The 21,281-nt window shown below is 39.7% G+C and overlaps 1 pseudogene; it reads left to right on the top strand.

The window, feature by feature from the left end:
- The first annotated feature begins 5,200 nt into the window (after positions 1-5,200).
- LOC139461581 (uncharacterized) overlaps positions 5,201-21,281 on the top strand; it is a 90,298-nt pseudogene continuing 74,217 nt past the window's right edge.

Here is a 21,281-nt window from a genome sequence, read left to right as displayed (position 1 = left end):
TTGGCACGTAAAATAAGTTATATTTGGTATAATGAGTATAATTAGCGTTTCAATGAGTGAAAATTGCAACAAAATATTATTTGTACATCATCGTGGCATTAAAGAGCAGTCAGACCTGAAAACCATTTCTTAACACTAACATATAGATAATCCATGATTTCAGTACATGACAGACCAGTTCCATACATTGCTCAAGGTGTTTCTATGAACACAGACACTATGAACAAGATCTATACAATTCATCACAATAATTGACAGTGTAGAAATATATAAATATTCCACATATCACCCTATAATAGACAAAAATGTCTTTATATACCATGCTAAGTAATCAAATACACGTACGAACAGAAAAAAAACATCAATCGAGTCATTAGGGACGGTTTGCAAAGTGGTAAAAATGATGAATATCTGATCACAGGGATTGGAAAACAAAGAAACAACTGTGAAAGCACATCTAGTTTCTCAGCTGGATCTGTGCATGGCATCTCTGCTGCATGCTGTATGTTAAGAGGGGTGATTTCGGTTTTCCAGTCGTCGCTTTTCGCTTAGTGTCTCACAATATGCCATCAATTGCAGCTTACTGAGTACCATTTTCACTAATCGGAAAGACACACATCTGTACATGTACTAAGCTTTACAATCAAGGTTTCACCGCCAAGCTTCCAACATGCTTATGGCAGGCATTCCGAGGACTTTACTAAATGTGGCACTTGCTTGTCAACATGATGCGCAATGCTGTGACATATTATGACATCTTCAGGCAATTATTACCTCCTCATTCACGGGCATTCAAATGGATTGGGTGGTCATGTTTGATGGTTTGGTTGACAGCATGGCTTCGCACAACGTTGATGTGGATCATTGCCTCTTATCCTAATCACCAAGTTATCTGATCCAGGTTCGATTGTTTACAGGTCGCCGTCGTATGGCAGGAGTATAGGCAACAAATGAACACTTACGTTTTTGATAAAAGAGAGTGGCGGGCGCCACACCTAATGCACTTCTTTCTTAAGCGGTTCGCGATCACCTGGTGAAATCACTCATTTTCAGTGATTCATTCATATAATTTTCATCACTATTTTGGCATTTACGCCAAATGGAATCTGAAACGGTAGATAATCGAGACTGATTATTCGCTGGCGTTGACATTTTGAATTTTTCATATAGATGGGCTCACTGATCTTCGCCGACGGTCAGACAAACACTCGATCTTGATAAACTTCGGTGATAACTCTCATTCTCGGTAGACTGCAACTCGAGGCCCTTAACTAAAAGCGACAAAACCCCTAAATTCAACGAATGACAACACATGTATAAGAATCTTACTTATTTAAATTCTATGACGTTATTTACAAGATCCCTCAATATTTTTTCAAAGAGAATAGCAGTTGACTTGCGCAAACAGTTCGTTTTTGAAACACTCGGTGTTGTCATGTTATCCGTTATATGAAAGTGGATTTTAGAATTCTCACGCTTGGTTTTAAGTATAAAGGAGGGTCAAGCCCCGCCCACACATTTAACCATTCATATTGGGGAATATCTCGAGCATCATATTGTTATGTTTAGGCCATGTGACACAACACTTCGGTGCTATGGAGACGGGTGTTACATTTGAGGGACGCACTGATCTTCGCCACAGCGTCTGTGTACAGACACAGAAACGGTGCTCACGCAAATATCCCCAGTCATGTTGAAATTTGGCGTGATAGTTCTTCTCCTGGGTAGGTTGTATGTTTGCTTAAATTGATAACATTACGTCAGACAATTGAAATTACTATTTTAATTTCTGAATAATGTACGTTTCAGTTTTCAGATTAATTCGAGCTTTACCAGCAATGTTTTTGTTTGTTAGTATGTTTGTTGTTTAACGCCAGACTATTCAAACTATATGACGACGGTCTGTGAATAATCGAGTCTAAACCAGACAATACAGTGATTGATAACGTGAACATCGATCCTCGCATTTGGGATACGATAACATGCATCAACCAAATCAGCGAGCCTGACCACCCGATCCCGTAATAATAATTAGTCGCCTCTTACGACAAGGATGCGTTGTTGAAGACCCATTCTAACCCGGATCTTCAAGGGTGTTACAAGCAATGACAGATAGATTATATATTAATTGTATTTACAGAACAGATATCTTCACTACTATCAGTCAAACATCTCTTGAAGCATATGTTGAAGTAAATGTATTCTCCTAAGATGTACATGCGACATGTGTATGTAGTATAAGCAGAAATTATAGCAGAAGTTATTAACTACAGATATGCATTTAAGTGGAAATGTTTGTTTATCAGATATGTTGACACGGATGCATGTTCATTAGATCCTTGCTATACATAGATGTAAAGTCATTGTAGCTGGTCATCAACTTATCTCTATGGAAATGAGAATATTATAAATCTCTGATTCATGTTTGGTTGTTTGATAAGGGACATATTGCGATTTTACCTTTCTACAAGACTCTAGCTGTATTGAAACTACTGCTATGTTTTAAGAGACGTAAAGATAATAATACATTAGTTTCAACAACAGTTTACAAATTTTGTTCTACGTTGGCTTCTTTCAAACACTAAGCTATTACAGTGACTAATTAAATCGATCATCAGTTAGAACTGACAACATTACACGCATACATGTATATACATGTTTTACATGCATTTCGACTTGAACAGATTTTATAATGCCATTGGAAGTGAGATGATCAAGAATATCAAGAATACTCCTCACACTAAGTGTTCAGACTGTAACGCGTTCACGTCTAAACCATTCATACATGCAATGGGAGATAGTCTTAAATGTATCAAACCATAGAGCCAAAGGTTCGCACAATCCGTATTGTATTCCAAATATTTACTCTCTTTCGAAACGTAAGAAATAATTGTACTGTTGTCGTTGACCTGGGACGCACTGAATGGTGACGATCGTCAACGCCTCAGGTTTGTTTGTACTTGTTCCGTTATCTGCTATTCAGGAATGGTGCACACGGACTTTACCAGACATTTTAATGTTCATCGAAAAGCGATATCATCTTTTAATGTTATCAACACAGGGCAACACTTTTATGACTTGCCACGAGACGGTTGTCCGCGCGTGACGTCACGTCAACAAGACGATCATATTCGGCTGGTGGCTCAACGGAATCTCTACTGAACTGCCAAATTTTCAGCTAGGAAAATTCCTTTGCTGAGACCAATTGGTGGCAGAGCCGTGTACAACCGGTTGAAGAGGCAGAACATCCGGACCCAACGTTGAGCGATACGCCAAATTCGGCTTCCATGCATCATCAGGCACGTCTAGCCTGGTATAGACAGCATCAGTGGTTCAGAAGACAATACGAAGATCGTGTACTGTTCATGATCACAGAATGGTCCAGGTTTTATTTATTAGATCATGGGAGACCCTTGTGCTAATGCAGGAATATACAGTTGTGTCACTGCAGCATACCCCCCAACCCTTTCGACAGAAAGACAATATATGAGAACTGATGGAAAATTAAACCATGTTTTTTTCAGGTGAACATTTGACTTGACTTTGCATGTGTTTGTGACTGGTGAACTCGGTGGGGAAGGATACGCTCACCTTTTCGAAATTAGTAACAATTGATTCACTTAGTAATCGTCTATGACGTCTGGGAATATACGAGGTACCTTGTAGGCACAAGTACAGTGTATTATGAGATCTAATTGGTTCACGTGATTTTGACAACATATTTATGTATCCCGCCTTGGAGGCAAATGGGTTACTCAGCGGATGAATCAATATCTTATACCCCGCCACGAGCAAATCAGGCTGCATTTGGATTTCTGAGAGGCAGAATAAATCCCTTATAACCAACCCACTGCAATGCAAAAGGCCGCATGCTTTTTCCGAGTCAACAAAAGTCATTTGACACAGCACAATTTAGCCTCAGCTAAATCGAACAGCTGTTTTCTATCAATTTTTATTTTGTTTTTAATTCTTTAACAATGTCGTGTTAAAACATGTCGATAAAATAAGTTCGTTGCAGCAGGATCCTCATGAATACATGGGGTTTTATGCGTCCCTTGTTTTATAAATTCCGGCTCGTGGTATAAAACCTAATTCGGAACGCATAAAACCACATGTACTTCTCGTGATCATGCTACAACGAATATAACACAATGGTTAGCATACGTTTGCGAACGCAGTGAACCTTCTGGAATATGTTTTAATGTCAGTTTGCGTGTTAGAGGCGACTGAATGAATTCGGTGATCAGGGTCTGTGACCTGGATGCTTGTGAGACATTGTTCCCTGACAGTGGTCAATATCATATCATATGGGACTAATATCTAGGCCACAAAAATTATTTACTTTTGATAATCTCCTGTTTTTGTCAAACCGAAAATGACGGGATCGGGTGACCAGGCTGTCATATATATATATTTATGTGTTTCAGATATTGTGAGGCAGTATTCTGGTCGCTTACATTGCCATTAAAGCTGTTATTCAGAAAAATAATTGCCGCGCAGTAACTGTACCGGTCTACAAGAAAGTGGCAAAAAAATGTTTTTGACGCATAACAATATCTTGGACAACAATTAGAAGTATCTGCTTTTCAAACCAGGTTAATATCCCTGGACCAGATGGAGTCATGATATGATAACCTGAACAAATTCTCATCACCTGCCCCAGTAGCTCAGTGGGAAAACAGTGGGTTACAAAAGTTGACGCGGTATGTGACGTTGAATGGCCGATTCACGTCATTGAATTTTCATGTTTAAAACAAATTTCTGACTTTCAACCAATCATCAAACACAATTGTGTTCACATCAAAAGGCAAGTTTATAAAACGTTAAATTTCACGGAATGCCCGCTTACCCGGGCACACTTAAGCTGGAATGCCCGCTTACCCGGGCATTCTGAGGAAATAACTCCTTTACGAACCTATATTTATAACAGAGTGACATCGTTAGAGCTTTATCATCACAGTGCACTTGTGGATTATCTGACCTGCCTGGAGACGTGTGGGAAAGATGACCCTGGGTGTCCGCTAGCAGCTGACGATGCCAAAGCCATTGAGACTGTTTATGGCGACTATACTTGTAGTGGAGGTATGTTGAATTACATGTTAAAATACACCAAAATAAGAAATCCAAATAATTGCACATATTAGGTGTAGACAATTTTGTGTAAAAAAGGTCATCCTATGTGTAGATATTTAATACAATCATGAAAGGTGAACGAAGAAGGGAGGAGATGGGTAAGGATTGAGAGCTTGATGGTGAGTGAGTGATTCAGAATGGTTTTACGCCGCTTGTAGCAATATTGCAGCAATATCACGGCGGGGGACACCAGAAATGGGTTTCACACATTGTACTTATGTCGGGAATCGAACCCGGGTCTTCAGCGTGATGATCGCACACTTTAACCACAAGGCTACCCGACCGCCCTGGAGCTTGATGGTGACCATGACACGATACGATACGATACGATACGATACGATACGATACGATATGATATGTAGAGAGTTGTTTCTGTGGCAGCATAGCGGCAGCATTTATTGACCTGCAGATATGGAGAATGTGTTAACACTAAAGGAGGAAGTGGCTGGGGTTTGATGGCTTGATGGTGTCAGAGATGATTTGAAAATCATGTGTGTTATGTTGTGGTATATAGAGACAGGATTTGCGGACACCTGCATATGTCAGAAAGACTTCTGGAAGACCCACCAAATTGCTGGTGCCACTGTCATTTGTACGTAATCTCTACATATTTTCGACATCTCAAACAAAGGGACAATTCTGCTCAATGACATGGGTGAGAGTGTTGAAGAGCACATCTCGCAAATTAGATATATCCCTTGAAAGACATTCATTGTTCCACCAAATACAGTGGTTTTCAAGTTGACATTGTTATATCCACGGCGGCGCCCCGGTTTACATTGCGTGCTTGAAGGGGAAGACAGCTGTGGCCTGTGATGGTTCCACCACTGTATTAGCTCTGGCTTCTGGCGTAGAGACTAGAATAACAAATCTAGGAGACTGTGGTATGTTACAAACATCATCCAGCTTAACTCTTTCACTTAAACAAATAAACAAAATAAATACGAATGCCCACCACAGTAATAGCCACGAAAGGTAACGTCATTGCAATCACACAACAATGTTTTAAACGTACTGTGCTTTTATCATCATTACTCATTTATAACATTTTCAATACTATTTTATGTGTTAATGTTAGCTGTGAGCACCGCCTGCCAGTGTGAGATTGATTTCGCTAAAGCAGACATATATACTGATGCACGTGAGTTAGCTAGATTTAATATATTGTCAAAAAAATATCTATTGCGGCAGTGTTTACTTCCAGGAACATGAATGTTATTTCAGACACAGTACATGCAGGTGTCAACCTACCTACCTGTATTGTTTCTTTGGAGTTACTTTATGATTTTTGAAGTAAGAGCGAAGTGTAGAGATATTTGCTTCATGGTTCCTGTTTTACCTGGTTCTGCAGAATACAAAGGCTTGTGTTTTGTCTGGAGAGTATCTGATAGCATTTTGAAATGGTAACGTTGAATTCACTGACATAACATGGCATCAATTAATATTATATTGTCAGGATCATTGCGACGATGTGTTAGTTTGTCATGCTAACTTCGGGTACTACTTCACGAATACACACGACATAAGAAAAGGACCCGGGCATATTTGTAAAAACAAGAAAAAGGCTTACATCGCAAAGACTATTTTCAGAGTTGCACTTACATGTATCAAATAGATGAATCATCGATGTGGCGTAGCTATCTCGGAAATTCAATGATAGCCTAAGGTTCCATGTTTTCACATCAAGATGGAGTCAGACCCTCCTCCCCTGTCTGTCCAAATGCCCGTCTGAGGAGAGGGTAACGATACCAGACTTAGTCTTATGTTTTAATCTCTAACAATAATAGTATTCATCCTTCTTTGTCCTAGTGCTTACAAGGCCCAGTACGCATGTCTCTATCCACTGACTACTGCTCCCTGAGACAGCACTACCGACATAGCTGATCTGAAGAAAGCTGCCGCTACGTCGGTAACATCTACAACATCTTGCAAACAAATGCAAATGCTAAATTATAATATTTCCTTCGAGAGCAATTTTAGAAATACACCTGTATATAGCTATTCATGTTAAATGATGCATGTTGATATAATTTCCGATTCCATTTTTTACAACTTTTGATGACACATATATCTGCCAGAGAGCTTTCGATGATGCTCCAAATGCAACTGATGCACAAATATCCACGTACGTTTTATATTATGGAAATATATGTATACTGTTCGTAATATAATGCGTTATTCATAAGCTCTTTGGCCACATGCCTATAGACATACAGAGACAGGATGTTTGGCGTATCAATGAAAATGTATATTTTTAAACATTACAGGTGGAGCGACATTTTAAGTTTCATAGTGATATATATATATTCGATGATTAATCGTACGTTAACACGTTGAAGACATAAGACTTGCAAAGGTAAAGATGGGTTAGTGAAATCATGCACATCAGATAGCGAGTTTCTAATTTTGGATACTTGGGGCACACGAACAAGAAATGTCGACATAATCCAATCCAAAATAAAAACACATTATATACATATTCGTTCTCCTGGGTCTTCACCGTTATGTCTTCCTGTCTCAATTCTGATTTTATGACAACCATATCGGATCGAGTTAGAGATATCCTTTAAGGTTTACAGCCAATGCACTTTGAGTAGAGTCCTGGTTCAAGAGTTGAATAGGCTTGGGAGTTTAGATTTTTAAAATATATTGCTGTGTCATTCTTGAAAGTCACAGTCCAAAACCCGTTGGTTAAGTTAAGACAGAAACATGGTTGATTTTCCAACATCGGATATAATACATATCCAAATCCGTATTTGAATGTAGTGCTCGTGATTTTAGTAAGCCAAAATATGCGACCAACTGCATCCAGTCCATATATCGTTAGATACGTTTGTTCATGTAGGTAATCTTTTGGTGTTGATAGTGAGTAGTTTAATACAGTATTTTATGCACTTGATGACATAATGTACATACAGTTTATGTCTTCCAAATTCACCGGCGTCGTTACTTGCGTTGTTTGTCAGCTGGAGTATATATTTGAAGTATTTAGTCTGTATTGTTCGTCAACATAAGGAAATTATGTGTTACATGTGTCCCCAGTAACCTGGAGTTGTGGTAAAACGCAACCAAATAGATTGTGTGGTCCGAGCAGTTGAGTTGGTTTAATGTACGGCATCTACCCAGACGCCATTGTTCATTACCCATAGTATCAACCACTGGTATGTATTTTAGCCCAGACTCGATTGTTTACAGGCCCTTATTGCGGCATTAAACAAAAACAAAAACAAAACAATTCAAAACATTTAAATGATTCTCCCAGCATATATTTCCATGTATAATTAAAACACGGATCATTCTCACAACTACTGACTTTGAAGTTCTCGGAAGTGGGTTGAACCTACTGATCGACAGTTTTAGTAAAGACGTTTCCAGTACGTTTGATATATGTAGGAACGCATTATTTATTTATCTGAAACTCCTAACATTAAACGAATATCAGTTAACGTACATTTGATTACATGAATCTGAAAGTTTCTGTGCAATTATTATAGTGCTCAGAAAACTGAGCTGAGTTGCCTGAGAACAGCCTAATGACCAGGCTGTGACGGCACTACGACCAAGAGCGCCATTGCAACGAATTCTGAAGCTGTAAGAGCAGCACTGCCAGAAAGCGATTTTGTTGTACTGTAAATGAATTGATCATGTTAAAAACTGTCATTTTAGAAGATATAAGTTCTCGGAGGCCATTCAGATAAGAAAAAAAACTTTTAAGGTTTACATATATTACCACTGCAATGACCGGAATACAGAAAATGCTCTTGGAGATTAGTATATAAGCTGAAAAATACATTTCAGTTTGCTATAAAATGGCGATTTTATAGTTCGACCAATGTAAGACAATCCATACAATATCTGAACACGCTTAAAGTATATAGTGTACACGTGGGTTCAGGCCTACACATCGTGGCAGTTTAATGCAGAAGGAAATCCAAAAGCGACCTATGTTTCTGATGAAATCGTCCAATCAGTTATCAGCGGATCCTGGCACGGCTAAGGGAAGCAGCTTATACACCCAAACACATTCAGTGAATATTTGTGCTTTTCAGTAATGGTTAAACTCTTCTTTTGGGGGGCCGTCAGTACCTGTGATCGAATGTTATCAATGTATCTGCTATAATTTCAGTACGATAACGGTTCTTTGTTATCCTATTATGTCAGTTGGCTCATGGCGTGTCAGCTTGTAATGCCACAACGCATCAATGAAATCAATCATTGACACTTTTGATGAAACCCTTAGGTATTATTCTTAATCCAAAAGCTTTAAGAAGCAACCTGAGCCAACGGCGAGCTGATTATAGTAAGTCAGGGTAATATGTTCACTGTTTATGCGCATTAACATGATGGTTACAACCTGAAATAGTAACTAATTTCATATCGTTTATATATCTCCAACCCTAACTGCAACGTGTCCATGCGAGGTCGACGCTGCCAAGGGAGACGCTTCCACTAGCGCCAAATTTTGCAAGTGAGTGAATGTTCATGAAACACATAACCGATCTCATTGTACGCATTGATATCAATGGTCAAATGTGATGAAAAAGAGGTAGAACTGCTGTAATATTGGTAACTTGATTGCGCCTTGTTTTTAGTGAAGACGTTCCACTGTGATTTTACAAATAGGCCATTTCAGTAAACGTACACTAGATGTTCCCATTCCTGTTTACCTGGTCATGATTGTCATCCTACTGCTTTGCTGAACACACTGTTCAGTGCCATATGGCTGGGTCGATGTCTCGGTTAGGTTTTCCTCATTTCCATACTTAAACGTTTGAAGTGGTTTGATGAGTAAATACTGACAGTTTCCAACATATCTTTCGTTTCTGACAGTGTACTGACTACCCTGGAGACGTGTCTCTCTGCCATCTCCACCCTACCGAGTACGGGTGTGCCGGTACCACTCAGGCAGACCTTGTGGCTGACACCGACACCAAAATAACAGGAGCGACTTGTTAGTATGCCTGTTCTGCATGACAAGCATGGCCAGGAGTGTGACCCCTCAACAGAGCTGCATTATATCCGTATTCAGCCATCACATTTCGCATGGTACGCCATTTCATGTGAAATATACCTAAGTACTAATATCACTTTTGTAGAAATAAGTGACGGGTCAACCTTGAACGATTATATCCTTAGAGTTAGTTTATACAAACATGACGTACAAAGTCCTTGTTACAGATTACACTAAAGATCTACATTTTAGAAATGACCTCTTCTTTTTTCGTTGCAGGTTGGAGTGCTGCGGATCATGTGACCTTTGCGATGACGTCATTGGTCGTTTCAGTTCTTGTAAGCATGTTCCTGTAACGACCGTGCTGGCTCTTTGTTCCAAGCCCTTCTATATACAGCTCTTTTTTGACATATTGTGAAACTATGGTTTCAATATTTATGTTACTTGAATTTAAATTTTTCCATCGCCTTTTTCTATGTTCTCGTTGAATTGTCAATCGGAATCGGGTTGACTGATTTGAGTATCAACAAGAATCTATTTACATTGAGGCTTTTCGATAAAAGTAAAAAAATGTTTGTATGACCGCTTTTGTATGACGTGGGTCATCCACTGACAATAACATGTGGTCATACAGATCCTGTGGTTTGTCTAAAAGTGGATCTTTCGATCTAGTTTTGATATATGTGCAGCTTGTATGCTGCTGTGCCGATCGTGATAATCTGTTGGATACTCACATGACTCAACCCACGTGTTCCGTACCCTAATGACGTGTTGAGTAAATGCTTGTTGATTGTTCCACTGAAATAAACGGTACTGTTCACGAAGTCTAACAGTATGTTGTTGTGCTATTTGTTATTTCTTGCTTATTATCACGTATTTGGGAAGTCCTTTAGATGTACCAGAATCATATTGTATAGGCTTCGAATATGATTCTCATATTCATTCTTGGTTTGTCACCACCACAGATGAGTTAATGGGTTTTGCTAAATAGTGTAACGTGTATTTTGTGACTACTTACTGTCGTCCTTGTTGAACACGCACAAATAGCCAGATTAATTTCATAGCCGTGTGATAAGCCAATGCTTCTGGTGGTTTTCCATCCCACACACTATCTTATCCGTGTCATTACTCATACTTCTGGTGGTTTCATCACAATGGTTGTGGCTCTGTTCGTGGCAAGACTATGACGATTATCTCCTGTTCCAGTTAAAAGGCTCCGGATTAAAAGTGTCACTGACTAAATTATACCATAACAGTTAACCGGGTGACATTCCGTCTGTGAGAATGTGTCTTTTTCGGACATCACTGATATACAATAAAATATACGGAATCATTAGTTATAGTTATCCCACCTCCAACGAGGCGAATCTTCAGTTTGGGTGGCTATTGCTAGCTTGAGCGAAATAAAGAGGTTTCAACCTGGATGTGTAGTAACCAGCAGGCTACAGCACGACTGACAGGTACCGCGGCTGAACCAAAGGGTCACCCAAGTGAAGTGCCATATCGAATCAAATCGACAGAGATGAGACTTTCTTAACGACCGCTGCGTTGAGTATTCTGCATACAGTCAGTTAAGAAGAACAGAGTCCTTCACTTGGATGAGGTCGGTTGGAATGAAAAGTGAAACAGGAGGCTTTCTGTTTGCTATTCAAGACCAGTCACTTCCCACCCGAAATGAATTTAATGATACTGTCCAAAACATTGTCAGTGAATGCCCAACAATCACAGTATCTTAAGCGACATGATGGTGTGGCTCGATCATTTTATTGCCGTCTTCGCCATGCTTGTGGTTTTGACACGGAGGTCCATTCGTGGTATGACCCAGAATATATAGAGGGCGTCCTGGAAAATGATCAATACAAAATTCCCGGGTTTGCTTTCAATACAGCTCTTCTGACAAGATGAGTAATGCAGAAGGTTGCAGTGTTGGGGAGTCTTCACATTCTCCGAAAAGTTCTGGGTGAGTTCGCTGCCTGGGCTGCGTGTAGAGGGGGCAGAGGCCCTGGGCTGATGATCAGCCCAACCAGTGTCAGGTTCACCCAAACCCTCTTGCTGCATTTTGATCTGTAAATAATAATAGTAAAAATATTCTCTATAGTTATAAATATCTTTGACACAGAATGATGTCTTCCAAATGATACAAACAACACTTGCTTGTGAATCTTGCTGAACATTGCTGCAAACACAGTCTTTTTCGATATGAGTGAGTAAGTGAGTATGGTTTTACACCGCTTTTAGCAATATTCCAGCAATATCACGGCGGGGGACACCAGAAATGGGCTTCACACATTGTACCCATGTCGGGAATCGAACCCAGGCGTGACGAGCGAACGCTTTAACCACTAGGCTACCCGACCGCCCCTTTTCGATATGAAGTAGGTTTAGCATCACATATTAGCTTTATGTTGAAAAATAGTTCCCTGATTGATGTTAATCATATATGATGAACTTGGTTTTGAACCCATCCATTATAAAATATAGTAACATGTGTTACACCTGTAAAAGATATAAAAAAAATATTTGTATCATCTTGTCTCAAGCTGAACAGTGATAATGTATCAGAAATGTATATAACATGTTTCAAATAAGTGTGTTGTGAGTGATATACCCCTACAGATTGTACCCACGATATAGTCTCAGTCAGTCAGGTCAGCTTTTATTCTAACCTCACTTGTCACATTCTGAACATTTTGCCTATGCTGAGGAATTTTCTCTCTTTGTAAATGATACTGTCATGCATATATTGAGAAACAGCACGGGATTTTACCCACGTTTCACTTACTCCTGAGGAATCAAACTGATGTCAAAATGTTACATCAGGCTGTGGTTGGCAGGGTTGTTCACAATAACGGAAACATTCCAAAATAGACATTCCACTTGAGAGTAGGATGATTGACAAAAAATGTGACTGTGGCCGTGGACGCACCCTCAACTGTTAGATGTACCCTGTTTACTGATCATTTACAGGTGGTATTCTTACTTTTGATGCAACTGTACAGTTAGTATTAGAAGTACTGTTATTATCATATAGGGCTCATGGAACAACTACCAGTTTACCATTCCTGTGGTAGAATTTGATCATAAGTGGCCTCGCACGTTTGGTAGAACTTGTTCGTATCGTATGTTCTGTAGCAACATCCTCAGGTGGGAAGGATGAAGCTTGGTTATTCAAAACACGCAAGGCAAGCACTTTCATATCAGACTTTCATCGGACTTCTCCGACGCATCATAAGAGGGGATATTATTTTTGTTACTGTACATGTATTGCTCTGGTTTTTCCAAATAGTCCTGCGAATCTTAAAAACAATTTTTGACGGTTTCCAACTGGGACGGATGCCTTCTGAAATGGAAAAAACGGACTCAAACACATGTTGACGTGCATTTAGCACCTGAGCATCTAATTTAAAAACCTTTTGTCTCCTCTTGATACAGAAAATCTCCTTTCGAACATGAATACAACTTATGGATATCAGAATTGACGTCCTTTATGTCTGTCGACAGTTCAATCATTCGGCTCTTGCTCAGAAGTTGTTTTACAACATTCAAGGTTTTGTGGTAGACATATGAAGGACATTTCTACATTTGAAACATCAGCGGCAAGAATGATGTCAGATGCAATTCCCTATTTTGACTTTTACCATGATGTTCCCGTGTTTTCAGGTGAACACTTTTCTTGCCTTTGCATGTGTTTGTGACGGGTGCCGCGCCCGAATTTCATGTTATTTCAAACCAGTCATGCCACAGGTCATTTTCGACTCCATTGTGTGGACGTTCTTGTTTGTTATTATATGGCTGCGGTCTTTAACTAACCTACCCCATTGGGATACCCAGTTGGAATGTCATGCATCCCCCAAGTCAGCGAGCCTGAACACCCGATCCCGTTTGCCGCCTCTTACGACAAGCATGGGTTCCTGAAGACCACTGCTAATCCGGATCTTCGGGGTTGTGTGGAAGTGGTGGAAACATAATTAAATATGTGTGATATGTATGTATTATTTATTTGAAAATATTAATAACAGTACATGTAAGTGGCAGATTACCCTGGACGCTGTTCGTCCAGGCATGAATGTGGCAACATGAAGGTAAGATTCCTACAGGCTTACATGTCATACTCTGTGTGCTGAACTTCTTTCTTTGAAGAAGACACTTAAACAATACAACATGTTTACATATTTTTGTCTTTAGGCTTCACAATATGCAACATTTCCAATACCAAATTTATACATTGTCAATGCAACAGAATAACCGACCTAACTTGGCGTAAAGGGCAAATATTTATGGAAATTATACGAATGGGCAACTGACAATCAGTGATTCCACCAGGTACTCGTGAAAAGGGTGAGCATGACCTGCCTTACCGGTAGCGCCGCCATTCACACAATTTGCATAACAAAATACGTATTTATTGCCTGACGCAGCACAGCAGTACTCCTGCCATGCGACATCAGCTTGTAAACAAACCAAAAGAAACGGTCACTAAACTGACGTGCACTGTAATATCCGTAACTGAGTGAGTGATTATTGTGTCACAGCACAGTCAACACCATTCCAATGCCATTGTGGAATGATGGCACACAATCAGTGAATAAGTATGGTTTTACGCCACGTTTAGTAATATTGCAGAATTATCACGGCGGGGGACACCGGAAATGGGCTCCACACATTGTACCCATGTGAGGAATCGACCCCGGGCATTGGGCGTGATGAGCGAACGCTTTAACCACTAGGTTACCCATCCGCCCCTCACACCCAGTTGAGTCACAGCACCTGATCGCTGCACAATCGTGTTAAGTCGACACTTGCAAACATAGGGTAGTGGGTGCTGGTCCCGATAGCCTGATAGTGTTGCTACATTGAGGTCACAACATGCAACAAACCACACACAATACGTTTAAGGTCGTTTCACGACCTACATGTATTTAGTTTACAATGAGTCGTAAAATCTCAGTGTATGGAAGACAGACCAAGGGCATTTTCAAAAAATCTTCGCACTCGTCACTGACACGAACTTAGCGATATCTGCATTTCTTTCAGAAATTATAGATATCGTGAATATCAAAGAGAACGTATGTTCCAGGACAGAATTCGAATACTAGATGTTTAAGATGACTAGATTTCGCAATATTGATTTCCGCAACGTGAATCCAGTTTATCTAGCGTTGGAGCTCCATGCCTCCATAGGTTCAGTTGGTATTCATATGCGGATCCAGGGGGAGGTTGCAGGGGTGCGTAAACCCTCATCATCCACCACTTATGAAGCACACTAAACTTGTATACATTCAGACGTTTTACAAGGGATAATTCAAGAATAACTACACACTGATTACGTCAAATAGATTATATATATTTTCAACACAATAACACTGTTACTGAAATTACACTTTTCCTACTTCCACGGCGATGAAAATATGGTTTCGACGCCGTCACAAATCATCATAACATGGCCGCTTAGTGATTGATGCGTCCATAATATATACTCTCGTAATTCTCAATTGACATTGCTTCAGCTCATGGGGGGAGTAATTCTGATTCTGATTTCACTCAAAAAGTGTAAAAAAATAGGATACGATGGATCATCAACTGATAATATTGACAGCTTCCCTTTCCCTCAGTCTCCGTTTTTCTGTTAAACACGATATCGCACTGTCTTGCGACATTCCAGTTTAAGATAGACACTTTTAGATCGTAAGTACCAGCTAAGACGTCGTAGCATATACATACATTCGTGAAATTAGGTAAACACTATTAATACACATATCATAATAATTGGTTGTGATCAATTCCTTCTTTGAATGTTTGCCTGAAATTTCAACAGAGTTGTGACTGCATATACATGACATAATGTATTCAGTTTGACCCATCCTTCTGAACAAAACGAAGACGTGCACATTAATTCTGTCGTGGCAAGCAACACCTTTCTGTAAGCATCTGTAAACTTATGCTTAGATATGTTCACGTTTCAAAGATCGCCTAATGATGATGATTGACAGTTAATCGGAACACATCAGTGGTTCGTGTTATTAGATGGGAATACATGTATGCGTTAAGAAATAAACAGGGTAAAGTAATACATGGGCCTAAGTAGACACTTAGTAGACAATCACAAGACGAACCAAGCCGTTGGAGAGGTTTTTAAACATATGTGTTGTTATCAAATTATAACATGTTAGCAGCACGAATTTTGAGCATACATTAGCTTTTTATTATACCGTTCATTTCGAAGAACGTTGATATTCTGAGATAGTGCTGTTGGTTAATGGACAATAGACACTTCGAGGTCACACATACTAAATGCATGGTCGCACTCTGTTATGATATGATACATGAAAAGAGACATACAATGATTGTTTTTCACCCTGTGTCGCACGTTCCGACAGCAAGAAACCTTGGCCGAAACTATATGACGGTTTATCGTCCAATATACCTGCACAAAGAAATTCATTAGTGCCCTTTACAAGAAGAAGAATGCTGATGTTCTCTTAAAATTAAGATTCTCAAAGGTGGGAGATTGAAACTCCGTATCATTCAACGCTGAGAGAGTGAGTTGAAATAAAAAAATTACATCTACATATCGGATTCGGCATTGATGTAATGCTTGGTACTTATGACCGCAATGGAATTGTGGTCATAATAAAAAAGAACAAGAATCGTGAGGACAGAAGTTTTGGCTTATGTTTGTTATGTTCACAACAACATCTATCGTACATGGTCGTGACCTGCTAAATGTGGACGAAACTATTTTAATAGTCTTTGTGGAGATTTTTTAGTCAAAATAGGTTCTCTTGATTATCAAGCAGCCGACTAAGAAGATCGGGAGGTCAGTCTGTGTAACGTGGCTAATTGTGTCATTATACGCCTATAACATGAGTGGTTGCTAATTATAATGATGAACTGGTTTACGTGATCTATATTCCAACATGTACAGCTGCCGTGAATTCGGCATTGTACGTCAAGCACTCATTTTGGTTAATAATGCATTAGTTATGCATATGACACTACACCGTCCGAATTACCGGGTTTTAAAATAGTGGGTTTTTTCCACAAGGAACATACTTAGAATACATCCTGCATCTTGTACAATCAGACACACACACACACACACACACGTGCACACACACACACACACACACACACACACACATGTGCATGAAAGACGCATTTGACCTCACCTCACCTCCTGTCCAGTCCATCTTGACTGTGAAATAACAAAATATATTTTGCTTTGTTGATTCACCTGCAGCGATCCACGACCAGAAGAGGGCAGCAGAATATATACGCCGTGGTTTGAAGGATGACGGCACGGTACCCATCGGTGTGATTACCAAAACAATTAATGTGAGTTGCAATGTTAAAACAACATAGTGCCTAACCTGTCATGGTTCATGTAGTGTGTGGTGCGGTTGGGTAACCAAGTGGTTAAAGAGTTCGCTCGTCACACTGAAGACCGGGGTTCGATTTCCCTCACGGGTACAATGTGTGAAGCCCTTTTAATTTATGGTGTCCCCTGCTGTCATATCCGTGGAATATTGCTAAAAGTGGCTCAAAACCATACTCACTAATTAACTCAGCAAATGTTTTTATCCGTTATATGCTGAATCAAATCGTAACAATTAAGTTGTACGTGGTTTCTTTCAAAATAAAAATTGCTTTACCGATTTGGTAGCTACGGCGTGATGATAGACAATGAGAGAGTGCGGGAGGAATTGTTGCTTCATGCCACATCAACAATCGAGGAGCGTTTGGAGGCTAAACACAAGTATTATAGCTATAACGTGTTCATGATTATAACCACTTGCATATATTTTCTCGATTTTCAACAATGTAATGAACAGTCCAAATTCCTGGCTCTCTCTAGTCGCCAACACAACGGTGTACCAACACTACCCAGGCAGTGAATGACACTGATGCCAACAGAACATGTAAGCAGTATTGACTGTCATAATTCCATATCAACTACAATCAAGCATGGACACTAACAGACTTTTGTGCTGGTGTGAATGTAATTCTTTACAATAAGCAGTGATGCTATAAGTACCTGTCTTCATAAGTGCCCGGTGATAGTACTGAGATGTAGTATTCAATTTAACGTATTTCAATTAATATTGGTGACGCACATAGACTAATACAAATCAAATCTACTACATAAGATGTATAAATGTGTTTAAAGATCAATGCAATTGTTAGAATTGCAATTGCATTGTAACCATTTTGGAATTCGAACCCAGCATGAAGAGCAAATGCTATAACCATTTGGCTTACCCGTCTTCCTGAGAGCATTTTCATAAAAGGCGCGACCGAACCACCAATAGTTTTGTGATTTATCGCTTATTGTAAAGAAATAGTTCACCAACACACTCGAATCTTATTTCATTAATTCCTGTCCCAGAAAGTTAACGACTTTCTCAACATATAATAATTTCTCAAATCCGAGGTGTTACTTTAAGGCGCAAGATAAGATTTTGTTGAGAGTTCTGATATCCTACTCTGTGTTTTACCAACTCAAATGTGTCAGGTACAGTAACGGAGCACTTCAGTGTCTGTATTTGAGCAGTTTCGTCAAGTTACAGCGTTGACAGTGTAGTGTAGTTTAGTGTTGTTGCTATGTTGTCGGGTAGGCCAACCCAACTGCATTTACACCTAACTATTAGTTCACAGCATGCACACAGTAATAAATCCATCACATTCGCTGACTCATGGAGCTATCTCCTTCGTCGTTAAGATACACTTTACATTGTCTGCGTATACAGTGTGTAAATATTCTGAACAGATCCTTTTCCTGTCATACAATCAGTAAACCTAACATAGTGATCTCACATTTAGTCTTGAAATACTCAACAACCTAATTTTATATCATGACTTTACAGCTCTGTCCTTGTGGCCGACAGTAAATCGTGCATTGGGTGAGATTATTGTGGGAAGTTTATATTTATCTGTTTAATAACACAGGTATATCATTGATATCAATCATGGAGAATATCCAAAATATCGTGATGTTAATGTGGTGTTTTAAATTATGAAGACATGCAATGTGGTATGGTATATTCTCGATAAAACTAAAGCAACATATTACGAAACGAAAAATACACTTGTTCTGTATTCAAGGTCGAAACCAAACATGTACTGTGGATGCCCACAGCATTATAATATATATATCACACGCTTAAAATGTCTCGGAGATACCATCTCGATAAACGGACAAAATAGCGCAATGTTAGTACGATAACGAGAGGAGGGCAATGTCCCAAGTTGCCCGAATGCTTGTCAAATCAAGTGTAATTTCTCGACTGTTGACCCAGTACTGTCAAACGGGCAGGGTCGCAATGAGAAGTGGGCGTGACGGACCTAAAAAACGACATTTAGATGATATCGTGTTTTTACATTAATTGTATTATGAAAAAGATTCAAATCTGCTCCTGGTAGCAAAGGAAATTCTGTACAATAACATGGAGGCAAATTCCAACATCTTCCGTAAAAAGGCTCTATGCAGCCCGATTAAAGCAGAACGTCCTGTGAAGAGTGTGACCGTAACCGCTTACCATAGGAGGCAAAGACAGGGGTGGGTTTGCCAACACCAGGGACGGGCTGTACGCGTTACACCATGTTTACAGAGGAATCGAGGTTTTACCTCCGATTCACAGATGTCAGATTACAATGCCAGACCACATCGTGCCCAGGTCGTCACCGAGAAGGCATGAGGATATTGGACTCACCCCTGGCATGTCCCCAATAGGGCATCTGTGGGACGTCCTCGGGCGGAGGGTGTAGGCCAGAGACCCAGCACCCTTCAACGTGGTTCAGCTTGGGGATGCTCTTCGGGCGGAATAGTTAATGGGGGCCAATCCAAAGGGCGACCACACGCATGTTAATCAGCAGTATGCCGTCAAGGTGTCAAGCACTTATCGCCGTGCGAAGTGGACAACCCAGATATTGATCTACACACTCGAAATTATTTAACAGTGATATGTCGTCATTACACCTTCACTATCATATCAGCAGTTCCCTTATTTTTGTCGGTAGTATATTATAACTATTCTATGACAGTAATAGCAAGACTGTTGCTCAACCTATCTGCAATCCGTCATCCGCATTGGGTGAATAAAATAAATATTTAATGATGCGTTGATATAACCTTGCACATGGAAATCCAGTGCATGACTGAGTGAGGTTACCTTTCACTGATTCAGTTATTCGAACGTATATCACTTGATCGTGTTGTCAGTAAGTCCCACGAGAAGCAGGTCCGAGAAGTATACCTCCCGCACTAAGCTGACACCTCGTGATATAACTGGAATAACGGCATTAAAAACCAAGCTCGCTCACTCACTCACGCATCCTTTATCAGGATATTCATACTTTGCGAAAACAGTATCTTTCCTACGTTGTCGCTACATAATGGTTTTAATAACTGACCCACAATAACAAAATTACAATCTATCCATTGTTTTGTGTATGTGTACTACAACCTTACAATTAAGTACATTTTTATCATTGTGGTTTGAACCAACGCTTTCCAACCAAATTGACCTGACACATGTTTACAAGGGCAATTTCACATGTACTTTGCCAGTAATATTGAGCCACACGGTAAACTTCCATTACGTCAGCTATTAATAATATATCATGTTGAGTAAGAAAACGAAGCTCACTTCGTTTTGACTTTCACACTAAATTTGCAAAAAGGCAATTTCAATTCTCTTAAAACAACCTAAAGGTTGTTTATGCTGTCGACAAACTCGTCTTGTCGCATTCGTTTAATACTGCGGAACAAAGAAATTACAAACGAAATCCCCCGCGACAGTACAAAAACATAACGTTACGTTATCAGGACAAAGAAGGCAATTGAAAGTGCCACAACCGGTTAAAAAACATGATGTACGATTCATGATCAGTCGTAATCTTTCAGTCGTGACCTATTGCCGTTCAGGGATATAAAACAAATATCCCCTTAATAATGTGCTGTCATGAGAAGGGCAGACATCGCGACAATTCGTGCTGCGACTTAAAAGTGTCCATGGTTTGCTTCTGAGCAGTGATCGCTGTGTGCCTTAAATCACAATTCAAATCACAACACATGACAATTTTGAAGATTCATAGTGCGGGTTCGCTCTCAGTTTCAAACATATCTATGCTGCGAACAAGTACTGCTGGTGTCGTAATTCTTTATCATCGACTTTATTCAAAGAGCAAAGGACTTGTC

Source organism: Haliotis cracherodii, unplaced genomic scaffold (genome assembly GCF_022045235.1).
Source record: "Haliotis cracherodii isolate W230 unplaced genomic scaffold, xgHalCrac1.p SCAF_15, whole genome shotgun sequence".
NCBI lineage: Eukaryota > Metazoa > Mollusca > Gastropoda > Lepetellida > Haliotidae > Haliotis > Haliotis cracherodii.
Note: the sequence above shows the minus strand (reverse complement) of the source record. Positions and strands in the feature narration are given on the sequence as shown.